Raw genomic sequence first — 16,989 nt, 5'->3', positions numbered from 1 at the left:
TGGATGAGGACGAGCTTCCCCGCTAGCGCAGAGGTAACGAATCCACCTGCAATGCAGGAGACATGGGTTTGATCCCTGTGTTGGGAAGATCCCCTGGAGAAGGAAATGGCAACCTGCTCCAGTATTCTCGCCTGAGAAATCCCATGGACAGAGGAGCCCAGCAGGCTACAGTCCATGGAGACACAAAAGAGTCAGACACGACTTAGTGATTAAACAAAAACAATGAATGAGGACCCTGAGGGTCAGAGAGTCTTAGGCACCTTATTGTCTTCACAGCTAGTATTCATCAGAGTCACGGTTTGAATCCAGGTCCATCAGACTCCAGATGTGTTCTTTATATCCCTGGTCTATAGTCCCACAATGCCTGTTTTATAACATTGTATGACAGGAACATATTCTATATTAATATAATATATTAATGTAATAATATTAATACAGTAATATATTAATGTAATATATTAATACAGTAATATAACATAATATATTAATATTAAAATAATATAATATTATGGCATATTATATCATTGTATGACAGGAACATATTCTATATTAATATAATAGCTTCTTTGCAAATTTCTGGAGAGTTAGGTGGAAAGAGGGGATGATATTTCTAAGAGGCGAGAAAGAAACAACTTGGCAGGACCTGGCAGGTCCATGCTACTACTTCACGCCTGGGACATGGCTTGAAGCAGTGCAGGGCAGTCGCTGAATGCTGGGGTGGAACAGTGCAATGCATGCCAGTCATCTTGAAATAGAGAAATTCAGAGCTCATGAGGTGAGTCTGGAGAATACAAGTAGCGACTGATCCTATGAAACAGGAACCAAGGGACAGATTATAATATTCAGATGTCTTAAATTGATGTTTATTAATTAGCCCTTAAAAGGTAATCCTGTAATAATCATCTTTCCTGAAGGGAGTCCCAGTGGTTTGGATTCCTTCCTTTGTGATTGGTTCCCATTTATTATAATACTCAACTCAAGCAATCATGGACATTCTTGATAGCTCTTAATTATGCCAAATTATATTGGAATGGGATATGAAGGAAGTGTACTGGATCTAGTTAAAAATAGGGTTTTGTTAGTTTTTGTGTTGATTCATCTGAAATGAATGAAATGTGGAGATGTTTTGATAAAATTATACAAATTTTGGCATGACTAGTTAGTTGTCTCATGCAAATCGGCAAAAAATAGTTGTGAAGTGATTCTCAGAAGCCCACAGATTAACTGTTCTACAGGCTTCAGGTAATTTTTTGTTTTCAAACAAAATATCAATTGTTTTGGGTGAAAGCCATCCAGTTTTTAGCAAATTAAGATGAGTTTTAATGTTAAAATATAAACGTTCTATCTGTTGGGTGAATTCTGATATGATTTAGTGGAGTATTTTTTTCTTTCCTGGTTTTAGGGGAGGGCAGGTTGAGGAGGTTGTGCTTTTGAGATCAAAGAAAGTTGTCCTACATTACACATTCAAAATATTGTCCTGTGTACCAACCGCCTCTTCTACGGCCAGACTCTACAGGTGAAAAAGTTGAGACTCAGGGGTAGAAGTGTGTAGCGGGAACTTAACAGAAACCAAAGCTTGAGGCTTCCTTTCCCCGAGTTAGTTTCTGATGTAAATCCTGCTTTTTCCAGGCTAACGTTTCTTCAGCGTTATCCTGAGTTTTTATCACATCTGAGGTCCCATGCCAACCACTCAGAACCCAGACACCATCAGTGCCCTAGAAGCTCAGTGTACGGCCCTGAGACCGTGCCTTATTGGTGCTCTGGCTACGGGGGAGAAGTTCCGCTTCCTTGGTCCCAGAGGAGGCCCGTGGATCGGAGACCTCTGAGGCTGGCAGGGGAGGAGAGGCGTCTCTTGCTGGAGCCAGTGAAGGAAACACCAACATGAACAGAACCGATGGTAACACAGTGAGATGAGGGAACAGCAGTGCTGAAGAGGAGGAGGCGGCAATGTGAGGAGGAAGAACTCTCTGCTCGCTTTCTGATTATTAGAAGGCAACTAGGCGCTGCACCCTGTTGACCTCTGATGACATTCAACTTAGCAATACACATGACGATGCTGTGTGCGGTTCATACTGGTTATCTACATTTGGTTTGTTATCTACCAGACCGATTTCTTGATAAATACATTGCTGTTCAAAAACGTGTTATATTTAACATCAGAGGATGGATGAAGTTTAAGCAGTATAGGCTAAGCCTAGCACTTCCAGTTGACTCATTCGCAGGCAGTGAAAGATTGTGCCGTCCACACAGTCAGGAGGATTGCAGTTACTTCACTCGAAGTATATAGTCATGAATGGGTATTGACTTCCATTTCTCCTTTTGCAGGATTATATAACCATTGCACTTTTAATTAGGAAGGCAATGATGCTGATACCAAGAAATTCAATGCAATGAACTTTTTATTATTAGAGATAAAAATTAATCCTGAATTCCTTTGGCCTTTTAATTGTTAACTGTGGAATCAGTCAGATGTGGAGGCTGAAGAAGCACCACGGGATAATGTAATTGCAACTCTTCAAACAATTGTATCTGTCTGGAGAATGAAGATTGATGTTCTGGAAAATAGATCTCATTGTTTCAATTGTAGAATTATGGGCTTGGCCAGTAGCTGTTAAGAGAGATTCTCTGGGAAACTTTACCAAAAGGAAAAAAAAAAGATACTTGTTAGATGAAAAAAATTTAATTCAGCCACTTTTCATTAAGCAAGGCCAAAAACTCTAATTCCCAAGTTCATAGTCGATGAGAGGCCCCAGAGCAGTAATTATCCATTTTTCAAGTTTTCTGATAGAAAGCTCTTCAATTAGATATAGACAAGGGGGAAATTATGGTAAAAGGAAGGGTATTTTGTCCTTTCTAAAGAACACTAGGAAAATAGAGACTATATCACAATGTTAAGAGATAATTATATTAAATGAGTTAAGCACTTTGAATTGTCTTAAAAGATGTTAAATTACTTTCAGTATTACCATTCCATTTACAGTGCTTGAAATTTTAATTCAGAAAATAAACTTGCATCCAGTATTCATTTGTATTTTCTAAATTCTCAGGGAGGATAGGATAGGTTGCCCTGGGCATCCTTGGACATCCTTTGGAAAAATAGGTCATTCTGTGTTGAAGTAGGTAGTGTGTTTTTTGTTCAAAGTGCCACTGAATATTTGAAATGTGATTCAGTCTATTTGTCCATGCTGTTAGGAAGATTGATTAGTTGTCTTACTTGTCAATTCTAATGTGATTTGACAAGCATTGTTTGCATGGCCGTTATTTTTTTCTGCCTTCCTCATTCATATATGGGATAGATGTAAGTATAAATGATTGACTTGGTGTAGGCTGCAGGCAGTCATGGATTAATTTAAGTAAGAGGAAATGCCTCCTTCTTTGTTCAACCACATAATGGTAGCACATGAATATTTTATTTTACCATTTTAAAGTGGGGAGAAGCTTAGAAGGTGAATCGAAGTGACCTCAGACTCTCAATGGTTTGTGACATAATGTTTCTTGTGATTTTCTGCTAAGCAGAGAGTGAAGATGTAACTGTTTACCTCAACAGGGTAAAGGAAGCAGGTCAACAGCCATGGCCCACCAATTTGCTGAGCCCTGAGGATGTATCCGTCCAGGACTTATTATTTCTAGTCTGAGCACAAAGGTGATACAGAGCTATTGCGATGGTTAGAAATAGTCCCTGGCACTGGGCATGGTTTCAGTCTGCTCATGGGGACTCTTGCTAGCAGGCAGTGAATGTGAATGGCTTGAGAACCAGAGTATATGTGCCTTATCATTATTATTAGAAGGTCATAAGGCCCTGCCTCGTGAAGCATGAAAGACTATTCTTTCTACAATCTCGAGCATTTATTTATTTTTATTTGTAGCTGGTGGATAACCTCTTTACAACATTGTGTTGGCTTCTGCTGTACCACAGCGTGGCTCAGCAATAAGTACACATGCACCCCCTCCCTCGGGAGCCTCCCGCCCCCACCCCGCACCCCACCCTTCTAGGTCACCACAGAGCCCCACATGAGTTCCCTGTGCGATCCAGCAGCTTCTGCCAGCTTTTTTATTTTACACACAGTAGCGTGTATATGGAGAAGGTACTGGCACCCCACTCCAGTACTCTTGCCTGGAAAATCCCATGGACGGAGGAGCCTGGTGGGCTGCAGTCCATGGGATCGCTAAGAGTCAGACACGGCTAAGCGACTTCACTTTCATTTTTTTTCACTTTCATGCATTGGAGAAGGAAATGGCAACCCACTCCAGTGTTCTTGCCTGGAGAATCCCAGGGACGGGGGAGCCTGGTGGACTGCCGTCTATGGGGTCGCACAGAGTTGGACACGACTGAAGCGACTTAGCAGCAGCATAGCGTGTATATGTGTGTGTGTTTGTGTGTATGTATGTGTGTGTGTATATATACATATATATATGTATGTATGTCAATGCTACTCTAAAATCTATAACATTTCTTGTTTTAAAATTAAAAATAAAAAATGTCATATGAGAATGGTAGTAAAAGATGAAGAACTTGGGGAATTGGGGAAAATTGGAAACCGATAAAGCACTTAGACCCTTAACATGGTTTATTCAGGGCATTCAAGATAAGGTAGCCACATTAAAAAATGAAACGAACACTACTATTCTTTAATGGTAAAGTAATAAATATTTGTGAGGTTTTTTTTTTACAAACCATGTGAAACACAGAGAAATGAAAAGATAAGAAAAACTGAATCAACTGCTCCGGCCCTGCATCTTCTACCGCCTACAGGTGGCTGCCACTAGCTGCTGGCGCTTCGCATCTGATTCTGTGTGTGGCTGTGGGTGACATTTTTTTTAAAGACGAAAATGGAATATTTTTGCACTTACTATTTGGAAGGTACTTTTAGTCTCAATTATTTGTCATTGTTTTACATTTTAAGTCATTGAAAGACATTCAGGAAGAGAGAATGAGAGAGAAGGCAGCTGAGATTCTGCGCTGAAGCCTGCTTCTCCGGCAGCTGGCTGCTCTCTATCACTGCAGAGAGGCCTTTCTTTCCTTCCTGATCACCGGCCCACAGCCTCCAGCACATGAGCTCTGACTTCAGCTATGCACTTCAGAGACCCAAAGCATTGATTCAACCTCACGGGGGCAGTGGAGTTAATGATATGAAAAAAATAGGTAATAGGACTGGGGTCCTCTTCCAAATGTGGGTATATTTTCTTCTTGAGTTGAGGAGGAATAAAAACTCAGGGAAATTATCACAAACCTTAAGGGCTAAAAAAGAGACTCTACAGGTGTGTCCTGTAATCCCTCTAAATTCTAATAAATAGGCTTGTTCAGACATAGGGTTAAACCACAGTGAGAAAGTAGGAATGCTTCAGAGTGTGGTAAAGCAACATGGAAACTGTTGCTTGGATTTGGAATCAGAACAGAAGGAGTCAGAGGTAAGGGATAAAAGAGATCAGTTTTTTAAAAAATAAAGGATGTTTTCTTTGTAGTTACAAGAATAGTAGGAAATAGAAAGAAACCAGGAGAAGGACACAAAGATCTAACAAATCATATTAGCCTCTAACAAATCATAGTGCGTGGAAATAGAGGGGAAAAAAATCATCCAATAAAGTGGGGCAGACATTGAGAAATTCTGTTCTGAATCTTCTTATAGGGAGTGGGGTCACAAGAGGGAAAGGGGGGGTCAAGTCAGCTCCTGCTCATGCAGGAAAAATATGTCAGGACCCTTTCTGATGTCACTGAAGTACTAAAAGTTCCAGGAACTTTACCATGATGTATTATGCCTTTGTTTGACCTTGTCACATATGCATCTATGTCCTTTGATAGCACCACAGGTAAAAGGTGACTGGTTGAAGTCGGCATTTGAATATTACTAATTTGCCCAGCCAAGTATCATTTCACAGCAATTCTTCATTTGCACTGTTATTTTTAATGGTTCCAGAGTGTGCCATTTTGTTAATATACTATGAATGATTTAATATTCTTTTATTATTTGACATTTATGTTACAGTAAATTTTTCACCATTATAAATTATGCTGCAGCAAATACCCTGTGAAGCTTTTGTGTCACTAGTTGTTTTCCATGTATAACTGCTGTAAATTGAGTTAAGGCCTTAGGGAATGTCCATGTTAGGCTGTTAATACCACTTGCCAAACTTTCTTCCATAAAGTTTGTAGCAATGTACACGACCAGCAAAAATGGAACAGCAACCATTTCGCACATTCAAGGGTGAGACTCTTAACACATCATCAGTTTTATAAACCTCCTGGTTATGTTTTTTCCAATAGTGTATGTGAATTCAATTAAGTCATATGAACTCGTTTCCCTGATACTCATTTTGATCAAAGGTATGCAATTTTAAAATACCTGCTAGAAGTTAGAGCAGTATTATGTGGTGATCAAAAAATATTTAAACTATACAGAGTGATCATACTCATTGTTGTATTAGCAAAATATTCTAATCTATTTCTCTAACCATAATCTAAAATATTTCTTTATCTTTCATTCTTCTAATTGTATAACCACTAGATAGGAGACTAGTAGTTCTTCCTTTCCTGAAGACTAGAAAAATCAAGTAGAGAACTTTAGAACATGAAGCCCCTGAACAGATCAGACATATTACTACAGTTTAGTTTTAAAAGAGTATCTAAAACAATCCTATCCACATTTAAAATTTCTATATTTAAGAAGGTATGACATATTTCATGTACATTAATTGATGTGGAAAAATATAAATAAGTAGATGTTATCCTTCTGTTATTGACCTCAATAAATGCATTTCTTTTTTTAAACAGAGGTATGGGAGAGAACAGCAATGGTAGTGTTGAAGAGTTAAAATGAGTCTAGTGAGATTCAAATAAAAAATAACAGTTATTTAAATCATAGGTTATTTATTCATGTTATATATTATTTTAAATGACTACATGTGGAGTAGAAAGAGCAACAATCTTGTGATTAAGAACCAGTCTTACACTGAACTCTGCCACCTTCTAAATATATGAACTAGGGAACAAAATTTAACCACCTCTGAGTCACAGTTTATCCATCAATTTAAAAAAAGCCTTTATTGCTTCTTATCTCTCAGAGGGTTGTGATGATTGTTGAGATACTAGATATGAAAATGTGTGTACTGCTACATACTTGCAACATTACGTACTACTTTTAATAATTATAGCTCTTTGTCTTCTCTCAGGACCTCAAGACCTAAGGTTTTGATATTTAACACTCTAAAGTAAAAAGCAGAATAGATGAAGGGAGACAAGGGAAGAATATTAACAAAACATGAATATTTCAAATAAAAATTATTGAGGTATCACATAGCTGAGAAGATTTCACAAAGTATTTATCTTAATGAATTACAACAGTTAATACACTTAAGTAACTGCTCCCCAGACCAAGAAATAGAATGTTATCAGCACCCAGAAGGCCCCCTTGTGCTCATCTTGAACCAATAACCACCCCCTCCTTCCCAAAGATAACTGCCATCTGACTTCTAATAATATAGTTCAGTGTGCCTGTTTTTTGATTTTATAAATAGAACCATATTTTTAATATCAGACTTTTTTGAGATGTTGTATATAGTTATAATTGAGTCATCTTTGTTTCTGAAGAATATTCCACATTCCATATAATACAAAATTTATCTATTGAGAAATGTTTGAGTTGTTTCCAGTTTAAAACTATTACAAATAATACTACTATAAAGAAAAAAAGTCTCTATTAGGTTGATATATACACATGCATATGTACACACAGACATATCTTAATACATGCACATATCCTCAGAGTAGAATTACTTGATCAAATGTATGCACATGTTCAGCAATACAAGATTTCCTCAAAAGTTTTTCCAAATCAAAAATTTAGTGTTTGAGAATCCTAGTTTTTCTACATTCTTACCCACATTTGTTACTGCTAGACTTTTATATAGCATGCTGGTCACCACATTATATATTAGATTCTCAGAACTTATTCATCTTATTACTGAAAGTTTGTATATTTTGACCAGTGTATCCCTATTTTTCCCACTCCCCAGCCCCTGGTAATCACGATTCTATCCTCTGGTTCTATGAGATAGACTTTTTCAGATTCCACGTGTAAATGAGATCATGCAATATTTGCATTCTCTGTTTGTTTCACTTAGCAACATGTCCTCCTGATTCATCCATGTTGTGACAAAGAGCAGGATTTCCTTCTTTTTTGTTGATTGTGTGTGTGTATATACATATACACAATGATTTTCCATTGTGTATATGTATGTGTGTGTGTGTGTGTGTGTGTATGGAGGAGATTTAAGAAATGTGGGTTCGACCCCTGGGTCAGGAAGATCCCCTGGAGGAGGGCATGGAAACCCACTCCAGTATTCTTGCCTGGAGAATCCCATGGACAGAGGAGCCTGATAGGCTACAGTCCATCAGGTTGCAGAGTCAGACACGACTGAAGTGACTTAGCACGCATACATACCGCATTTTCTTTATCCAGCCAGCCATTGATGGACACTTCAGCTGTTTCTATATCTTGGCTTTTGTGAATAATGCTGAAATAAAGTGGGAGTGCAAATGTCTCTTTAAGATACTCACTTTACTGGTTTAATTTCCTTTGGCTATATACCCAGAAATGGGACTGCTGAATCATGTTTTATGTTTAATTTTTTGAGAAATCTCTATATTAATTTCCATAATGGTTATACCAGTTTACCTGCCCACCACCAGTGTATAAGGGTTCCCTTTTCTCCACATCCTCACCAATAATTACTTATCTTTTTGAAAATAACCATTCTAACAGGTATTAGATAAGGTCATTGTGGTTTTAATTTGCATTTCCCTGATGGTTAATGCTGTAGAGCTTCTTTTGATGTACCTGTTGGACATTTGTATGTTTGTTTTTTTTTAATATCCAACTATTTACTCATGTTTAATTCAGGTTATTTGTTTCTTTGTTATTGAGTTATAGAAATTCCTTATATATTTTTAATATTAACCTCTTATCAGATATATGGTTTGCAAATATTTTCTTCCATTCTGTAGGTTACCTTTTCTATTTTGTTGATTATTTTCTTTGCTGTGCAGTAGCTTTTCATTTTGATATAGTCCCACTTAACTTATTTTAACTTTTGGTACCTATGCTTTTGATGTCGTCCAGAAAAATCATTGTCAAGGCCTATATCAAGTAGCTTTTCATTTTCTTCTTGGAGTTTTATGGTTTCAAGTCTTATGTTTAAATCTTTAATTCTTTTTGAGTTGATTTATATCCAGTGTAAAGGTCCAACTTCATTTTTTGCATGTGTGGATATTTAGTTTTCTCAATACTGTTTATTAAAGAGACTATTCTTTTCACATTGTGTATTCTTGGTGCCTTTGTCATAGATTATTTGCCTTTATATGTGTGGTTTTATTTCTTGCCCTTCTACTCTGGTTTATTGGTCTGTGTGTGTCTTTTTATGCCAGTACCATACTGTTTTAATTATAATCTTTTTTCAAGTTAAGGAGGTTCCATCTAGCTATAGTTTACTAAGATTTTTTGTCGAGAATGGATGTTTTGTTTTTTCAAATGCTTATATGATTGTTATATTGGCTATGGATTTGTTGCACATGACTTTTATGATGTTGAGATAAGTTTTTATCTTGAATGGACACTGAATTTTGTCAAATATTCTTTTCTGCATCTCTTGAGATGTTCATGTGGTTTTGTCTTTTCTTTTGTTAATGTGATGTATCACAATGATTGATTCGCATATGTTGAACCATCCTTGTGTGACCCTGGAATGACTCCCAGCTTGATCATGGTGTATGATCCTTTTTATTTATTGTTGGATTCAGTTCACTAAGGTTTTGTTGAGGATTTTTGCATCTATATTAATCAAAGATCTTGACCTATAATTTATTTTGGTAGTGTCTTTGATTTCGGTATCAAGGTGATATGGTGGCTTCATAGAATGAATTTGAGAGTGTTCCCTCCTCTTCAGGTTTTTGAAATAAATATAAGTTATTTGTATGGTTTGATAGAATACACCAGTGAAGCTGTTAGTCAGTCAGTCATGAACTTTTGTTTGCAGGGAGGTTTTTTACAGATTCTATTTCACTTCTAGTAATCAGTCTGTTCGAATTTTCTGTTTCTTCTTGATTTAGTTTTGGCAGCCTGAATGTTTCTAGAAACTTGTCCATCTCTTCTAGGTTGTCCAGTTTGTTGGCGTATATCTGTTCATAGTGTTCTCTTGTAATTTTTTTGTATTTCTGTGATATCAGTGGTTATTTCTCCTCTTTCATTTCTTATTTTGTTTATCTGGGCCTTCCTCTAAACTTCTTGGTGAGGTTTGACCCAGTTTTGTTTATCTTTTCAAAAAAGCGGCTCTTGGTTTTATTGATCTTTTCTATTATTTTCTATCTCTATTTTAATTATCTCCTCTCTGGTCCTTATTGTTTCCATCCTTCTTTTTCTAATTCTTTTAGATGGTAGTTTAGATTGTGTGAGATTTTCTTGTTTCTTGTAGAAGGACTTCATCACTGTGAATTTCCCTTTTAGAATCACTTTTGCTGCATACCATAGATTTTGAAAGGTTGTCTTTTCATTTTAATTTGTCTCAAGTTATTTTCTGATATCTTTATTTGATTTCATTGTTGACTTATTGGGTTTTTAGTAGATTGTTGCTTAGTTTTCATGTGTTTGTTCTTTTCCTATTTTCCTTCTGTGATTGATTTCTAGTTTCATATTGTTTCGGTGAAGGAAAATACCTTCTCTGTTTTTCGTCCTCTCTCTCCCTTTCTCCTTTTCTGTCTCTGCTTCCTTTCCTGTTCTTTTTGTTCCATTTCTATATTCTATAGAAATTCTATATAGAAATATTTTATATTCCATTTCATGTTCTATATATTTAACTATGGAAGATAGATATGTGAGCATCTATCAAATCTTTCAAAGTATTGAGAATAAAAAGAGATTGAAAGAACAATTTCTGACCTTAAGTAATTTATCATATAGTTGTGGGGGTGTAGGGTATATTCAAATTAGGAACTTTTTATGCTCAATATTATTAAAGCTCAAGATCACATAGAAATGTGTAGGCAATAAGTCTTAGTTTAATGTAGAGAGTGGTTTCTATAAGAATGTGCAATTGGAAGTGTTCCTTAAAACCACATACCCTAAATTACTTTAAGAGAGAGAATACAGCTGGTCAGAAAAGAAACATTTTGAAAATACTGTATTAGTTTGAATTAAAATCATGTTTTAGACAAAACAGCAGTGGTTAAAGAAAAATAGAAATGTATTTCTTGTTAACTTAAATGTAGCTTGTAGGTCATCTGTGTCTGGTACAGTATCCATGGGGTCAAGGAGCCAGGCTCCTCCTTTTTCTTCCTCTGACATCCCCAGCACACAGCTTTCACCCTGATGTCCTCGGTGGCCACTTGGGCATCAGTCAATGTATCTATATCCCAGACAGAGGGAAGAGAGAAGCAGAGTGACTTCCTCTCCTGTTATGGAAATACCCAGAAATCTCACTTGGTCTGGATTTTTGTCCCATGGTCACACCTAGCTGCAAGAGATGCTAGGGAAGGTAGACTTTTTTCCAGGTAGCCATGTACTTAGCTTAAAAAGTTTATATAGTCATAGGGATGAGTGTGTAAGCATGCAGAGGGTAGCATAAGTGTGAGGAGAGTGGTTCAAGCAGATACTATTTGCATCTCATGTATCTAACACAGGAAAAGAACCTGGCCACAAGAGGGGGCATTATATATACTTTGCTTAAAAGAGAAATCTAACATTATTTAATTTGACTTTGTGAAACAGCTAATTATTTTTTTTTATTCTTGAGTCATAACCCCTTAGAAGAAAAAAAAATCTTCATCATTCTTGCTGTAGGACGTTAATTCTGAACACTTTCTAGGCTTGTTCTTCTAGTGGTATGCACCTGCTTAGGTGATTCTAGATTGCAACAGTCAAGAGTACTTTACTGCAAGGAATATATTTTGAGCTACAATTTAAGAAAGTGAAGCAATTTTTAAAAAATCGCAAACTACATTTTAGAAGGTCCTCTAAAGTGGAGTGAAAAAAAAGAAATATCTTTTGAGTTAGTCCATCTGGTTTTTGTTTGTTTCAGTAGAAGAGAGAGTAAACAGATAAATTAAGATACCAAGACACAATCTTAATCTCTTCCCGTTTTCAGTAGTAGGCCTTTCCCCAGTTCAACGTTTATCCAAGTCAGAGTATAGGCAATTAATATTGTTGATCTTCTGTTCAACTAAAAATGTACGTTCGCTTTACTCATTTACTGTTGTGACACTGGAACTCTGAAAGAAAGCATTTTTACTTTCCTGGTAACCAGTAAAAAAGCCTCATAAAGTTTCTCACAAACTTTGAAAGTTAAGGTATATTCTCTGAATGCTTTACATCATGATATTTGTGTTCCAATTATTTTATGTAGAATCAGCCCTTTAACTCCATTTCCTGGTTTATGGGAGAAGTTTGCAAAGAATATGTTTTTATTAGACTATAATCAAACAGGCAACAGGGATCTCTGGCAAGTAACTATTAGCCGTGTAGACAGAAACTTGGAGTGTGATGGTTTTAGACTTCCTGAGCTTCTTGATGCTATTTTAATGCACTAAGAGTATAACCTAAATTTAGATCCTGCTGACTATTACAGGAGTGAAGTGCATACCTCTTTTGCAGACAATGCTAGATTTAGTCACTGTGTATTTCTGTCAAGCTGGGAATGTAGTTTACAGCTCTCATCCCTTCTAAACACTTTAGTAACTATACATAAATATTTAACGACTGCTTTGATTTGCACCTGTTTATTTCAATTTTGTGATCTCTAAGGCAGTTACTGACACTTATGTTGTTTTTCTGGTGGTCACGTCATTTTATTTGAATAAATCTGGCATTGAACTTAAAGTTAATATCTAAAGTGAAGTCCATGTTGCTCCCTAAATATTTCTGTAGTCTATGGTTTTTCAGCCTGGGCACCATTGGCATTTTGAGTCAGATGATTCTCTAATGGGGACTAGCCTGTACATCCTAGGATATTCAGCAGCATCTCTGACCTGTGCACATTACATACTGGTGGTTCCTTCCTCCATCCCAGCTGTGACAACTAAAAATGTCTAGACCTTGCTAAACAGCCGTTGAGGAGCAAAATCAAGCCCAGTTGAGGACCACTGCTCTTCATCTCCTTCACTGCTGGAAAATCCTCTGCCTATTTTCTAATTGGGTTGTTTTTGTTGTTGTTGATTTGTATGGGTGCTTTGTATATTTTGGATATTAACCCCTTATTGGATATACAATTTGCAAATATGGTCTCCCATTCAGCAAGTTGCTTTTTTCTTTTGATGATGTTTTCCTTTGTTGTATTAGTTTGGTATACTCCCATTTGTTTAATTTTCCTTTCGTTTCCCTTGCTTTTGGAGTCACATCCACAAAAACAGAGCTAAGACCAATGTCAATTATAATTCTATATTTAAAGAGATGCTTCCTTAAAAAAAGGAAAGAATTTCCCATCCCTCCCTCCTTTCCTTCTTGCCTTTTCTCTTCTGCACTCCCTCTGTCCCTTTCTTTCTTCATTTCTGCCTTTATCTTTCCATTTGTCTGTATAAGATAATTGATAATTTAAATAAAATTGCACATCTATTCTTAGAAGAAGAAGAATCTTTACAGTCACGTAGCTCCTTCATTATACAAACAATATTCAACTAACAGCAGACACCAAGGCTTTTCTTTTCCCAAACTTTGAATTTTTCAGTGATTATAGCAACTAATTACAGTCCACACGAACTGGCTCCTTCTCTCCATGGGATTTCCCAGGTGAGAATACTGGAGTAGGTTGCCGTTCCCTTCTCCAGGAGAGCCCACATTCTTAACCCCTCATAATGAAGGTTGGATTTATGCTGGAGGAGAAATCAGAAGTTTTCATTCCCAAGAAAGCTGAATAAATTAAGAATGCTTGTTTCCTTCCCTTTATTCAATTTATCAAATTAAATACTGCCTTTCTCCAAGAAAAAATGTGTGATTGAATGGATGCCTTTTCAGTGGTGTGCTTGCAAGAGGTGGTTATTGCATTTTCAGGAATTTGGCAAGCCCGTTATTAAATACAGCATCGTTAAAATTTAAATTATAGAAACATACACTAAATGAATTCTATTTAAGACAAAGGTCATAAATACTCAAAATTCACTACTTTATGATTTTTTAACTATATTTTCCTATTGCCTGTGCTCCTGAGAGTTTTTACATCTATGTGTGTATATGAAGGAAGTGCTATATGACGGAGTGCTGCTGAATATTCTTTCCAGGCCTACATTCAGTAATGCCCATCACATTAGCTTGAAACTAGCAATGGTGGGTTGTTGGCATCATGATTTGGTAAATACTACAAATAAAGCTCTCTTCCCCAGGGATCTAGTTATTTAGCACTTACTACAAAATCCCCTTTATCCTTTCTTTAGAAACATTTTTGCCTTGAGTTGATTCTGAGAAAGACTCTGTATTATGTTGAGAGTTTAAATTGTATAGCAAAGATCTCTGGTGTCTAAATTATGTTTGTGCTGCAATACCTAATAAAGGGACTTTGGAAATGTTCATCAGTTTCTCATTAACATATTTATTATTTCAGAAATTTGAGACTCCATCTTCTTTTTAATAACCACTAAAAGAAATACTGTCCTTGTGTTTCATGATCTCCACTGACCGAATGATTTTTGATTTATCAAATTCAAATTTGTCACTCCAGAGTAAAAACCTATTTTCTCCCTCAATTTGCTGAAGACAGGAGCTACTGTAATATACAGGAAAAAGTCAAGACACTTGGATTCCGCTCCTGTCTCAACCACTAAAAAAGGTGACCCGGGCTTCGTGGTCTTGCCTCTGCATCTGAAATCACCTAGGCACCACACGGAACTGTCGAGTGAGAATCTCCAGGGATGGAGCCTAGGTGTTGGTATGCTTTGAGATGCTCTTGAGATGGTTGTAATGTACAACTGATTTAAAACCTGGTCAGAAGTTTTACAGAGAGGGCAAACTGCCTGTGATCATGGGTTCTGGCTGCAGGGCCAGAGCCACTTTCGAATTCCCTCTCTTCAGTGTCCCATCTGTGTAACCTCAGATAAGTTACTTTCTGTCTCCATGCCTTAATTTCATCTTGTATAATGTTAGAGTAATATTACATTAGTACATGCAGGTAAACATTTAGAAAAGGATGTGGCACTGAAATGTTTGTTGCTGGTATTGTTCCTACAAAGAACACTTTCTTAGTAGTTCTATTTGTCATTTCCATGCGTGGTATTGTACAGCCATATATATATTGGGTTGACCAAAAAGCTCATTTGGGATTTTCCATTACACGCACGCATGCTCAGTTGCTTCAGCTGTGTCCAACTCTTTGCGATCCCATGGACTCTAGCCGGGCAGGCTCCTCTGTCCGTGGGATTCTCCAGGCAAGAATACTGGAGTGGGTTGCCATTTCCTCCTCCAGGAATCTTCCTCACCCAGGGATTAGACCCATATCACCTATGTCTCCTACATTGCAAGTGAATTCTATACCCACTGGGAAGGATGCATTCTGAGCCGCCTGGGAAGTTACAGCCTGTGGAAAAACCCCAATGAACTTATTGACCAACCCAATGCTTGAAGGCTGTATCTTGATGTTCTTTCTCCTATACTTTTTGTCTTTTCTATTCTTCTCTAGCTTTTAACCATATCGATATTTCCCCTTCTAACTGTCCAAAATTTTTCATTTTTCCTGAAGTTGGCAAATCCCAGACAAACTAAAGGGCTTTAGATGGCTCAAAGTCATAGCTGAACAATAGCTGCTTTGTCATTTTAATAAATCTTCTGAATTAAAGCATTTGCATTGGCTGAAAATGATGTTTTCTTTACATTACAAAGAATAAAGCATTGAGGTGGTAACAATAATTTTTATAGACCCCATTCCCAAGAAGAACAGAACAAATACAGAAAAGAAGACTTGTATTTGCTATAGGAACTGTGTGATAAAGATGAACAACTACTGAAAAATACTTCAAATCTTTAAAAGTAAAACAGGATAAAATAGGTTTTCTCATCCATTCAGTTTAAGGAGAATCAATGACTAATTAGATGGAGAATAAAGGAAAAAGTCCTCCTGAATATGCTACTTTAGGAGCAAAATGCACTGGGAGAAACAGCCAGAAGGCAACATTTTGATACAGAAGAGTATCAGAACCATGGCAAACCAGACTTCTCTTAACTCTGGTTTCCTTGGGTATTTTTCCCAATGTCTTTGACAGAGAACAGGGAAGAGGTGAGGTAAGTAGATATTATCAGCATCACCAAAAACTATTTGGAAGTTGAAAATTAGGAAAGATCAGTTCAGTACTATGGTAACCCTCATATGATTTTATATTTAGAGGGTTGTAGAAATTATTACAGAGAAGGCAATGGCACCCCACTCCAGTACTCTTGCCTGGAAAATCCCATGGATGGAGGAGCCTGGTGGGCTGCAGTCCATGGGGTCGCTAAGAGTTGGACATGACTGAGCGACTTCACTTTCACTTTTCACTTTCATGCATTGGAGAAGGAAATGGCAACCCACTCCAGTGTTCTTGCCTGGAGAATCCCAGGGACAGAGGAGCCTGGTGGGCTGCCGTCTATGGGGTCGCACAGAGTCGGACACGACTGAAGCGACTTAGCTGCAGCAGCAGCAGAAATTATTAAATACCACCATGTCATTAAAAATTAATGACATACACAGGAACCAGTGCCCCAGATTGACTTACGGTTAGGATGGTCCTTCCGAGATGTAAGCAGAATTGAGTCTGTCACTTGTGACTGACTTTTGCTCTTTTCCTGTCGTGGTACAAACTAAGTGCAGATCCATGAAAGGCTATTTCTCTCAGCCAGGATTTATTTGGTTGCAAGCGAGACTCAGGCTAACTTAAGAAAGAGGAGATCTGTTGTGAGGGTACAACAGCCAGTCTCAGGAAACACAAAGCCATCCTTGGAACCAGCTGGGACGCATGGAAACTGGTGTCAACTGAAAAAGACAGGG

At 37.3% G+C, this 16,989-nt stretch overlaps 1 protein-coding gene and 1 long non-coding RNA gene across 4 annotated transcripts in view; one reads left to right on the top strand and one right to left on the bottom strand.

Annotated features, from left to right (window-relative positions):
- ZNF385B (zinc finger protein 385B) overlaps positions 1 to 16,989 on the top strand; it is a 335,112-nt gene that overhangs the window by 88,698 nt on the left and 229,425 nt on the right. The gene's annotated exons all lie outside the window — the stretch shown is intronic.
- On the bottom strand, positions 2,449 to 16,842 carry LOC136163569 (uncharacterized). Its single transcript, XR_010662272.1, has 3 exons — positions 16,718 to 16,842; positions 8,439 to 8,511; positions 2,449 to 2,633 (listed from the first exon to the last, which is right to left on the bottom strand). It is a non-coding gene; the product is annotated as an uncharacterized lncRNA (long non-coding RNA).

Source organism: Muntiacus reevesi, chromosome 3, assembly GCF_963930625.1.
Source record: "Muntiacus reevesi chromosome 3, mMunRee1.1, whole genome shotgun sequence".
Taxonomy (NCBI): domain Eukaryota; kingdom Metazoa; phylum Chordata; class Mammalia; order Artiodactyla; family Cervidae; genus Muntiacus; species Muntiacus reevesi.
This window is presented reverse-complemented; position numbering and strand designations above follow the sequence as displayed.